At 35.8% G+C, this 13,098-nt stretch overlaps 1 protein-coding gene across 2 annotated transcripts in view; it reads right to left on the bottom strand.

The window, feature by feature from the left end:
- The window catches only part of salm (spalt major), a 237,684-nt gene that overhangs the window by 87,293 nt on the left and 137,293 nt on the right, over positions 1–13,098 (bottom strand). Inside the window, exon 4 of one of the 2 annotated variants that reach the window (XM_070107542.1) lies at positions 10,156–10,921. The exons of the other annotated variant lie outside the window; for it this stretch is intronic. The gene's annotated coding sequence lies outside the window, so the exon portion shown is untranslated. The remainder of the gene's footprint in view (positions 1–10,155; positions 10,922–13,098) is intronic. 2 annotated transcript variants of the gene reach the window in all.

The raw sequence follows: 13,098 nt of genomic DNA, 5'->3' as shown, positions 1-13,098 counted from the left end.
AAGATATTGTGATTCCACAAATGATCGTAGTTGATCAACGCTCACCATGGTCACGTGAAGTTTAGCCATCCAGTAGTAAAACGCAAAAAGGCAGCGGAGCTCTGACCTTTTCTCGTTCTGGTGAGACCGCATTCAATAGAACACAAACATTGGACCGGGACCGGTACTTTATAATGATTTAATATCGCATGCATGGAACAGTGTCTGAATCTTTCAGAAAAAAAGAAAATAATACACTTCCACCAAGTACAGAAAATCATGACAAGATATAGGTGTAGATTTTTTTAAAAATCCAGGGTAAACAAGCACATCCCTCCGACCTAACCTAATAAATGTAAGCCAGAAACTGCAAAACTAATGAGGTTTTGTCAGAGAGAGCATCAACTTCTTTGGATTGTAAACGAGTTGGTTCTCCGTTGTGCTATGGATCTTACGTGAGTTCAGTAAGCGCTAGTCCACTACCAGAATTTGTGCGATTGCGAAATCTTGTTGGCCCAGGGTAGAGATGTCCTGTGAACTAGCAAAAAAAGCAGTCGTTGTAGTTCTGATTGAATTGTAAGCCTACATGAGTATATATACTGCGTCGGATTGAAAATTCTAGTCGCTTTTGAAAAGTTATATCACCTGAAGCACTAAAATGTGTACTATTATTCTTACTTATTCCTTCACTTTTCATAAGACGCAGCTGTCAATGTTTGATTTAAAAATTCTGCACTGCGTAATGCTGCAAGACTCTTAAGGCAACGCAACTTCGACTAGCTCTAATTCAACTACTAGTCGAACAAATCACCTGACACCGCTATTTCCTCCCCGCCTCCCACACTATACGCTTTTCTCATGTAGCTGCGACGCATTTCGTTGGGCGGCACAACCATCTGTCTGCGAGAGACGAGATGCAGCAAATCCTTCCCTCCCGATTTGCACTCGCGCTGCATGTTCTTGTATTAGTATCTACGATATATACAAAGTATCTACAAGCATACAAAATACATATGTACATATATATTCGTACATTATTACCACCCGTTTGACATGACAATTGAACTTTCTTAAATTGCGTTTTGTTACTCTTCCAAGCGAAGGTCAATAAACTGCACTTTCGGGAGTGTTTCAACCCCAAAATTTCTCTAAATTATTGACATGGGATGTAATGATTCCCTAAAGTGGATAATTACAATGTAGCCAAGAAAGAAATTTTGTCGAGATTTTTAAAGGGAGCTGCACAGCAAGATATTAAATGTGAAGTCTTTATTAGAAGTCAAAAGCGTAAAAATCTTCTTACCATTAAATTATGAATTTAAAGATATATGCTGCTCGAATACTTTATTCCCTCACCACTCTCTCATTCAACCTAATTCACAAGCATTGATCAACTCTTCTAATTTTGATGGCTTCAGGCGCACTTCAAGTCAGCTCGAACGAGTCATAAAAGCGGTTAACCGCAGAATTATCTTATCAGCAAATGCTAACGCAATTAAATGATCATAAAATTAGCTCTTATGATGATAAGAATGCAAAACGAATCACTTTAATCACGATTAAAGCATAAGTAGAGGCTTCTGTATCTTAAAGAGATAAGAGTATCTATGTTCGGTCATTGTTGGCAAATTAATGTCGTTTGCGCACTCAGCAAAAACTGCTAAGACAGGTTTAAGGAAAGCTCTTAATTCTGTGGAAATGAAAGAATATGGTTTTACGAGTCTTCGTACTATACCGAAAGCTCCGAATCTTAGCGTAAACAGACTAAATTCGTTGTTAAATATTTAAGGATGAACAAAGTTATCCAAGTCTTACAAATATTGAGACCATATCCGAATGGTGATGGGAATTTACGAGAGTCTTTTTTATATGATAAATGCACTCAAAATTTTGACAATATTAATCAAGCCGTGAATACTCCGAGTGGCAATTTTGAACTCAAAGCATTCCTTTGTATGGGCGAGAGGGATACAGAGAGAGAGGAGAGAGAGACACACAGAGAGAGGAGAAAGAGGCAGAGAGAGAGAGAAGAGCGAGACACACAGAGAGAGGAGAAAGAGACAGAGAGAAAGAGAGCGGGCAGAGAGAAACAAATGAAGAAAGAGAGAGAGAGTGGGCAGAGAGAAACAAATGAAGAAAGAGAGAGAGATAGAGGCAAAAAGGAAAAAAGATATAAAGAACAAGTAAGGAAGGGCTAAGTTCGGGTGTAACCTAACATTATAGGTATACCCTTCCAACGTGCTAGGATACCTCAAAGGCACTATTTGTTCAAAGTTTTATCCTGATTGATTGAATTTTTTACTGGAAAGTGAAGGAATCATATGGAAACAAAATTGTACTACATGGAAAGTAGGCGTGATTTTAGTTCGAATCCGCCCATTTTCATTTGGTTAGTAGTAGTTTTTAACAAAATCATTATGTGGGCAGAGGGCGGAGTTATAATCCGATTTCATCCATTCTTACACTGTTGGGAAGGGTTCTTATAGAATTTATCCTAAGCGAACTTGATTATTGTAGTTTCAGTGGTTTAAAAGATATGTACATTAAGCTAAGAAAGCGGAGCCACGCTCAGTTTTTGAAAAATTTTTGTTCAGAGGTGCTCCTTGCTACTGCTATCCCCTATACCAAATAACAGGTTTATATCTTAGTTTAGTGTTTAGGTATTTTTTTAGATTTTTGGTTAATGGCGTTTTTTAAGCGTGGCAGTGGTCCGATTATGCCCATCTACGAACTCGGCCTTACTTTTTTACCAAGGTACACATGTACCAAGTTTCATTAAGATATCTTTATTTTTACTCAAGTTCTCGCGGATAGCGGACGGACGGACAATCATTCGGAATTCAACTCGTCTCTTCATCCTAATCATTTATATATGTATATATATATATTTTTAGGTTATACAAATAACCGTTTGGGAAACAAACCTATTATACTCTGTAGCAGGAGTACAAAAGGAAGAAAGAGAGAGAAAGAATGAGAAAGGTAAGAGATGAAGAATAAGGGGAACGGAGGCAGAGTGGGAGAAGAGAGAAAGATAGGCAAAGAAAGATTTATCAAATAAAGTTTCGATTGAATGATAAAACCATTTCTGAGATCCTACAAACTTGAAATCAAGAGAAGGGAGCTACCTCGCTAGTTATTGAAGTTCTCGCAAAAGTCGACTATCTATATAGAAAGGTGAGAAAAATGATTGGACTGGATGCGTAAAATATAGGGAAAAGCCAAAAGGAGTATTTTTTATTTATTAAAGGGGTCGAAGTGACTTGCTGAACAAAAGGGATCTTAGTTTGTAACGTTATTTATTTCTGGATTTAATATTTCCGAAATTCGGGTACAACTGAATAAAATAACATGTAAATAACGATATAAAATATCTTGTTGAACATAGAAATACAGCTGATAACATCGCTTCGGTCTCACTATTTAAACGTCGGCAGCTGTGGATGGGAACACTGTTCCAAGCGGAGAAATTTTAAACTACAATTCGTATGAATGACAACGAAGCCTAATGTCGCGTATTGATGGTTTTGCAAAGAGATTTTTAGACAATTCCTAGACAAAGTCCACGACCGGTTTGGTACCCTTCTAAAAAAAAGTATTTTAGATTGACAACAATATATTATTGTCGTTCGTTTTTAAGCTAATTATCGTTGAGTACTTAAGAGCGGTGGTACGTACATACTTTATGGCTGTGGCTTTTTGATATTTTATTGAATTCAGCAGATCAACTTCGATCCGCCTGCTTCCTTATACGTATACCATACATTCGGCTGACAGTCGTAAATTGGCACACAACGATATGAGTATTAAATTTGTCACCGTTAATGGCGTAAATGAGCAAAGTTCACATAATTTTTAATTTCTATTGAAAATCGATATTTTTGCATTGAAGATTTTGATTCTTCATACAGCCATAGAGCCACAACGAAGTGTCGCCTATTTTAGTAGCAAATAAAAATTTGTGATTTCAATAAATTCGATTAGAGTGTGAATATAAATTTTGTGCTTATGGAATGTCTAATTACTTTACGCTTTCGACTTTCAAGATTTTTAAGTCATTAAAAGATCGCGAGAGGGAAAGAGAGCGAGAAGCGGGTGTTGGCGATTAGGGTGTAGGAGTAGACGTGAACGTATGGTTGGTATTGTGGGCGGCTTTGTTGCAAGTTGCATATATAAATTTATAATGCAACAATATGGCACGTTCCAAATCAATTTAGAAAACAATAAATGGCAGACATAAATTAAATTAATATGGCAGTGACTTTCAAACTATGCCGCAGTCAGCATTTCCAAAATTAACCAAAAGCATTTGCCGCCCGACACTGCACCACGCACCGTGGCAATTAGGTTGTAAGTCCCTGCGGTGCCATGCAACTCGGCAGTGTGACAGTGTGAGGGGGTGGCTTGCCGCACAACCATAATCTGCCTCAATTTAGCTTTGAAAATCATTTGGAAAATCCACAACACACATTGAGCACTCAAAATAGCAGAAGCCTCAAAAAAACCTCAGTGAGTGACTGACTGATCGTAGGGATTTTTTCTTTGGGGAGCAAGCTACAGCTATTGTTGTGCTGTGCTGTGTTGTTGTACGTTCAAGAAAATGTCAAAAATGCAATTATTTATATAAAGTGAAACATTTTAAAAGCAATTAGAAAATGTGGCGGCGCGCAGTAAGCTGATAGTGGGCCGACAGGGGGTTGCAAGTGGACGGAAATGCAGCACACGGAAGAAGAAACTCAATTTTATAAAATTCGATCTTTTGTTGTCAAATTCATTGTATGTTATTTTTGTTGTTGTTGCCGATTGCTGTCTAGAGGTTAACGTGAAGGCAGGCTGTTGACAACTAGGTAGCTGCCGCGATCTTAGATGTGTATATATATAACATATAAGGGTAGGGCTTGTAGGAACCAAATTCAAATTAAATTTAAAAAAATATTATACCATATAAGTGCAAATAAAACTTAATAAGATAAAAAAAAGTATATACATATATTAGGGTGGAGCGAAAAAAAAAATTTTTTTTGCTTAGCCTGGGAAAAATCAGTAGTTTTTAAAAAAAGAAAATTTTTGGCCAAAAAAAAATTAACTTGTTTTTTTTTTAACATCTAGAGGTTTTAAAGAAAAATTTTCCGAGCTAAAATTTTTATTTCGTAACAAACTTTTGATACGTGTTCTAGAAGCTGTGGAGAGTCCTCTTTCTGGCCAATTAAAATTTATCAATTTAAAAAATTGTTTGTGATCATTATTGGAGTTTTAAAAAAGTCTTAAATGACTACATGCTTTCCTTAAGCGTTAAAATAAATCTTGAGTCAAAAACCGTCAAATTCGGTATATTTTATATAAACGTGAAGAGTTTAAACCAAAAATTATTTGTTTTTGTCCAAAAAAAAATTTTAACTCGAAATTTCGTTTAAATTCAGTTTTAAACGCTATCTAGAGGTAGATGTTAAAAAACAAAAATTTTTTTTTTGGTCAAAAAATTTTCTTTATTTAAATCTAAAGATTTTACCCCCAAGCTAAGCCAAAAAAATAAAATTTTTTTCGCTCCACCCTAATATATATTGTATAAACCAAACTTTTGTTAGAACATATCTCGATATATCTGCAAGAAAATTTGAATTGCGTTCGGATCTTAGTATTCGGTTCGATTCAAAATTTCGTAATGATTACACTCAAAATTAACCTCAAACGTGGACTAGGAAATATAAAAAGCGGTTTCATTAATTATTGGTACCGAATCAAACGAAATATGTTCATGTAACAGAAAATTAGTTCCACCAGAAAGGCAGAAATAATTATATTGGTTATGTGGCTAAAAAACAGGTTACAGAAAAAAATGCATATTTGGAACCGTATTTCATATATCAGGTATAATACATATACTGTTAAAAGTCGTTTCGACATCTTTATGAATGCTCGACTTTGACTTATGAATTGTTCTGTCAAACTAGATGTTCGGGCCCAAAATGGCGGTCTTTCGAAGGTACAAATGGTTGTAATTCTTTTTTGTCTATTTTGAAACAGTAATATGACATAATCATTCTTCTTGTTCTTATGTACAAAATTTGGTACCGATTGTTAAAATCCTTTACGAGTTATGAAATTACCATCGAAAGTGATCTAAGCTCGGTCTAATTTTTTTAAGATCCGCCTCATATATATGTTGTTTTATTTGAGAGGGGCAGAATTTCCTAAAGGGATAGCTGTCAAACCAGCTGTCAAAGTAAACATTTAAAATTCACAGTTTTGACGAAAAATTTTAAGAGCTCTTCGATTATGAATGAATGGAATTATCGATCTGAAATTTGGCATACGCAATTTTCTTCCCAAGATGCTGCTCATTTGTCGGAACCGCCGTATAAACTGGGCGATGAAAATCAAGTATTTGTAAAGAAAACTTTTTTATTTGACAAGATATCGTCAAGAAATTCGACGCGGAGATCGGAGCACCATAACATATAGCTACCATAAAAACTGACCTAGCAAAATTAAAAAATAAAGATATTTTTATACCTTTTAATGCTATGAGAAATGCACTTGTGAAGGGTATTATAGCTTCAAGCAGCTGAAGTTAAGGACTTTACTTATTAATAGATCTAATGTTACCATTAATCGTTAAGATGGTTAGATATTAATTCACTGGGTTCAACTTTTGGTGACAAAATCATATCAAGGAATTGTTCTCTGAACTGACTACGTGGCACTATCTTTTCTGTGTAACTTCCACGTTACGGGTCTATGTTGATAAAGTAGCTAGCGCTGTCTACTTGGAAATCAAGCTTCAGGATATTATTATCGAGAAAGGTCGACTATGCTGGCAAAAGTGGTGGCCATATACCTGAGATTTTAAATACAATAAAAATTCACGCTTTCACAAATTTAATATATCTGAAGTGCAATTTCTTAAAAATTTCTTCCAGGGCTAGCATACGCACCTACAAATATTTATATGGCGTACAAATAAATTTGAAGACATATTTCTACACTCGCTTGACACGAACAGTTCATAATAATGTCAATGACAAATCACGCGCACACGTCAAAAATCACTGTATAAAATATTTCAACTGTCGATCGCTGCAGTTGCACATTGTCTGCCACCCTAAGGTGATGCCATATTGCTTTGTTTTTCTTTGCGCTTGGTGGGTACTCTAGTACTAGCGGTGTTGAGCTATGTTTTGTTTTCGATTTTGATTTCACTGTTTCACTGCACTTCAAGGCATCTAAAATTAGTTTTCAAATATTGTTACAAATGTGTTTAGTCTAAACAAATGTTGAATTGCAGCGCGTGTATGTGTGTGTGTTGCACGCGAAGCGACACTCGTATTGAAGTGTAATGGGGCGTACCAAATTAGAGTTTGCTGGTACTTTTTTTGTTGTTTTTGTAGAAGCCATATAGTTTGCAATTGAAAGTGCAACGCATTATATGGTATATATGTATGTATGTGTGCATGTGTGTGTGCGTCGTTGACAATTTCTGAATTCCAAAATTCTGATAAGATAAATGTGTTGCAGCTGTAATGAAATTAGAAGCGAAGGCGAATCTAATATCACCAGTAAATGTGAGCGTAATAAGAGGGGCTCCCGCTCTTTTTTTACAAAAAACAACTTGAAGTATTATAATAGTATACAAATTATTAAACTTAGCTTCGAGAATTTATAATTATATTTATATAGACTGATGTATGGCAGAACTGTCATTAATTTTGAGCTTGCCGAAACCGTCAGTGCAAAATCATCTAACTTAGAATTGGGAGGGGTCACCGCAACTTTCTTTAATTTCTAAGAAACGTACTGGTCATCGTATGATATCTTTCAATGGCTCATCCAAAGTAGGATCACGCTAACAAATTATACTTAATTCAAAATAAGTGATTGAGAATTTATCCCAACATAGTTAGTAAGTCTCAGTCAGAATCGTAGAGGAAGACAGCATCTCATGAAATAAGGCGAAGAGCGGCATGTTCTAGAGCAAAATTTTGGGAGAATGGATCAATTAGCGTTAATAACCGGTCGTTATGCCAATTTCAACAACAACAATAAATTAAGTGGTTAACCGCGCAGCTACTCATGCAATATTGAATATATGCTGGTCGCACTAATGCCTATATTTGTCTCAATCTCACGCTAGATCACATGACGATCTTGAAATATCAGTTTCCGCGCAACGTCAATAGTTTCCGGAACAATAACTGATTTTGAACGAACTTCACGAAATTTGTCTTGCAGTGACTTACGAACTTGATTGAATTCACCATATCATCGATAAACATTGGTGCTTGATAGAGCTTCATCGCCAAAAATTTAATTAAGCTGATCGATGCAATGTTGCAGTGCTAATCCATGTCGTAAATTGTAAAAAAAAAATCGCGCTAAAATTTACGAGATTTTATTACAGTTTTTTGCCAAAATGAATATTTGCAGTTACTGTAAACAATACAAATAGCTCTCGTATGTCAAAACGTTCTGAGTATGTATAACATCAAATATTATATGTCAAATTTTACGATGAAGTTGTTAGTTGCCAGATTGCAACACTAGGGTTGCCAAATCACACCAAATAAAAGACAACTTACGTCCCGTTCTGGAAAGGTTTTTCATAAAATAAAACAGATGTTCGCTCAAGATATGATGCTTTACCGAGCTTAAGATTCTAGATTATATAATGGAAATATTTCAAAACTATCGTCCAAGTAAAACCAAGATTGAAAAGTAATGCAAGAAGTGTGTGAAACGTGAGGAGAGTAAGGCTTCCGAATGGTTTATAGAACTTCATAGTAAGACATATGTATTTAGAATTGCCAATTAGCCGTAAGCAAAATACAGATTGAAAATATTACTACAGCGAAAACTGAAGGATATTAGGAGAGCTCTCGGGCAAATGTACGGACATTTCTCGAATAGGACTTGGTTCGGTGTAGGGTTATAGCTATCGAAGTATATAAAAAAACCTACCGGAAAGTTAACGATCGATTTTCACTCGATTACAAAATATTACGGGATATTGTTGCCAACTAACGAAAAACCGAAAAAAGGTACCAAAAAATACTTATATGACAACCTTAAATAATTTTAGAGTACTTTTGAGAAATTTTACGGTAATTATTAACTTATTAGATACTACAACATAGAGTTGCCGCCAGTCAAAAAGAGTATAAGTAAGTAAAATATCACACAATGCGAGTATATGCGAGTAAATTTAGGCAAAAATAACGTTATTTTGAAATATATTTTTTAATTTTCACTTCATACCGTCGCTCGCCTGAACCTAAACACTGTATCTCAAATTAATTTTATATACTAAATTTCCTGCAAAATATTTAAGAGTTTAAGAATAAAAGCGAAATCTGAGAAATTTTTTACTAGCAAGTATACGAGGTGTGTTCAGAAAATATTGGGAATTTAAAAACCTAAAATTTTCCGGGTTTTGAGAGCGCAATTTTCAACATTTTTTATGATGTTGATATACATGCCCCCGAATTACGATAAAAAATTTCTATAGCTATATTCATTGCTTAGTTTGTCTGTAGCGGCCGCTAAGGTTAAACGTGCTTTATAGGCTTGGCAATGTTCGTTTATTAAAAGCTCACACTTCATTGCTTGTTCGTGAATTATTGGCCAAAAACAATACTGCAATGCTACCCCAGCCTACATATTTGCGGGACATGGCTTCGTGTGTCTTTTTCCAAAAAAAAAAGGCGGACTTTAAAGGGACGTCGTTTTACAAGATAGATGACATTCTCTGAAAGAGCTAAAGACTAACCAAAAAATCGAGTTTGAGAAGTCTTTCAACGATCAGAAGAAGCGCTGGCATATGTACATAAGTGCTTAACAATGGGGACCAATAAATATTGCTTTCTTGTAATTTTCTGAACACATCTCGTATAGCGAAAACAATCTCATTTGTAGATATGAACATTATAAGTAAAGGCCTTCATTCTGCCAATATCTCATCACCAGCATCTCTAACTAACTATGTATATTTATATGTATGTAATACCACACTCATGCCTTAATGTATTCATAAGCTCAGCTTCCCTAGCATTCCCTGCCACTTTTATGCATTTCATTTCATGTTAATCATTAAGCACGTCTTATAACATTTTATATAACGATTAATTCATCATTAAAATAAGAAGATACAAAAAAAATAGTTAAAGTTAAACAAAAACTCACCAGCATCCAAGGGTTCCCTTGCGTCAGTGTGCAGGCAGTCAGTTGAAGGTCCATTCAAGCTGCTTCCGTAAGCGCCACACACTCACACACACATGGAACTAGGCATATACTAACGATGTCTGCTGGCGCGCCAATTTCACTCGCTCCATTATCGTTAGCAGATGAGTTATCGCACAAATACAGTAATTCTTACGAACCCGTCAGTTGGCTGTTGGTGTGCATTGGTTTTCTTGCTGTGTTCCCATCACCAATGATGCTTCTTAATTCATTACTTTTATTCAACATTGGTGTACACTATTTTATTATTTGTTTATATATTCTTTTTTTGTTGTTTTTTTCGACGTCTTTTCCTTATCGTGTTTTTACACAGTGTTTTCCGTCTACACTTTTTCGTAGGCAGCCACATCTTGAGGCTTGTTGCGTCCCTGCTTAATGTAAGCAATCAAAATTTTTATGATTTCTTGTGAAATTTTCTCTGCTCTTCGCGTTCTTTGGCTTTGTGTTCGGTATAAATTTGTAGTAAAATTTATTTACTATGAAATTCAATATTTTGTTAATTTTGTTGGCGTACTTTTTTCGTTTAATTTTGTTTTTTCTCTCAGTTGATTGTTGTTTTTATTGCATTTTAGTTAACTCGTTTTGCTTTGTCTTTATAATGAAGAATGTCTTCGGGTAGTCGATAAGTATCGCTTTTTAATGTTTTGATAAGCAAATAAATTAGCATTTGAGTAGTTGTAATGTTGTAAGCGTGTGGCTTGTAGAACACCTGTGTGAAACAAGAGAGAGAGAGAGACAGAGAAAGAGAGCGAAGAAGTGCATTAAAGTAAGTGCAGTAGTTAAACGAGTGTGTACGTTCGCGCGTACTGATTCTCAGGCAAATTTACTGCTTTTCTTATAAATTATTTTACCACTTATTTTTAAATTGTACAATAAATTTATAATAAACCACTCGCTTTTTTTATTGAATAGTTTTACAGTTAAATTGAAATTTTCTCTTGTTTGGTAATTTTTTAGAGAATTTCTCAGATGTGATAGCAGCTCTTGCTACGAGTTAGTTAAATGCTTTTTTTTATACCCTGAAGTTGGTAACAAGTTGGAATGAAATTTCTCAGACCGGCTATGCATTCTTTGGATATATTACAATGTCTCTGATTGAATGCAAAATTTTAAAATTTGTAGAAATTACGAATGTTTCTACTTGCGGTTTTGCTAACTTATACTCGAAGAACTCTAAAATTTAACACATATGACGCTGCTTGTTAACTTTTGAGAGAGTAGGATGGGTTTTAAGCGGCTGGTTACATGTTGTCTATTATTCCTGCTCATTTCCTGATCATTTTGCTGGTACTCGATTAAAGCCAGTGAACTGGCTTTTACTAGTACACACAAGTTATGGAAGGATTTGTCTGGCTGCGTTTCGGAATATTTACCTTTGCTTTCACAACCGATTCCTGTTCATAAAGCAACTTTGGCTACGAAAAATCTTCAAAAAACAAACAAAGTAGAACAACGGCCCAGAAAATTACGCCGATTTTGTAGCTAAATATACTGTTCGGACAAAACACCCATTTTCGAAAATCCTACAACACCTGTTAAGGGAGAAATGTCTCCAATATCACGAAAGATTCAATACCTAGCAGTTTAGAGGCCTGAACTCCGGACAACTACACGTGTATTGACCATTTCCAATAACCCATTGATTAATCTAATAGTTCCAGACTTTTTTCAACGAAGTTTTAATAAATAGCTGAACTCGAACTTGAACTTAACTACCATGCCCAAGACAGTCGGGTCTACGTAACCGGAACGGATTCGAATTTTCATTCAGTTAAGGAATATTAACTCGGCAGCATTTCTTGAATTTACTTCAGGTAGTTTTCTGTCGCTACTACAACACTTGAGGTAACTAATTGTCTGACCAGATGTTGTAGTGAAGATTATAATTGCATTAGAAAACCTCAAGGAGGTATAGCACAAAGCACCAGGCTACTTCTTGATGATACATCTGAATATAAAAAGATCTAGGGAATGGTTCCGATGATTTAAAACTGGCGAAAAGCCTTTTCAGAACTAGCAATGTGTCTGCGAAGCTAAATTATATAGTCGTTTAGCGTTCCTTTGTCTAGTTTAGCCAAATCGAAAGGTGATGTAACTATATCGCTCCGAAACACTTGTGGCATTAAAACTTCAAAGCAATAGTGACGAATAATAATCCCAAAGATGCCGCTCAGACCCAATGCTATAGTTGAAGGTTTCAGATTAAAATACCTATAAATATACTTAGGTTAGGTTAAGTAAAGTAATCATGCTGATTTCTCGTGAAACCACGAGTAATCTCACTTGGACTGCTAGAGACGCTTATCTATTGCGATGCCCTGAACTCCTAGGTTCGTGAAAAGTATGGCAACCGAGATGCTTTAACCTTAAGCTGGCGAAAGCTGGACAGTGAAGGAGAAAGTGTCTACATGTTTTCACCTCATCTTTCTCATTGCCACTTTGACAATTTGAGTTCTCTAAAATCTTTAGCTTCACAGTGGCTATGTGGGAGCTTAGATTAATTTTGAGGTATGCACCGCGACCTACGGTCTATTGTGCCCTCCTTCTGTGGGACTTACTAAGAGCCAATAGTTCAATGTACATTTTACGTTCCACACTAAACCAGAAAGCTTTCGCAATCCCACAAGTGTTGGCTGCTGACCAACGCTTTCTGAGCTCGCATGAAGCACATACATACAGCGCCCGAATGTATCAGGGGAACCACTGATCGTTCCCATCCTGATGAATTTTTGGGTAAGGGTGCCTTTACTTGCAAGCTCATCGGCTTTACACTTTTCGACGATTCCGCTGTGATAAAGCTCCACACTGGAATCCACCTAGTCCATAGAGGTTTTGGTATAACCGATTTACTACTTTCTGAGGTACAATATTGACCACCATTCATGA

The sequence above is a fragment of the Bactrocera oleae genome, chromosome 3, assembly GCF_042242935.1.
Source record: "Bactrocera oleae isolate idBacOlea1 chromosome 3, idBacOlea1, whole genome shotgun sequence".
NCBI lineage: Eukaryota > Metazoa > Arthropoda > Insecta > Diptera > Tephritidae > Bactrocera > Bactrocera oleae.
The sequence above is the reverse complement of the archived record's forward strand: the minus strand, read 5'-3'. Positions and strand labels throughout refer to the sequence as shown.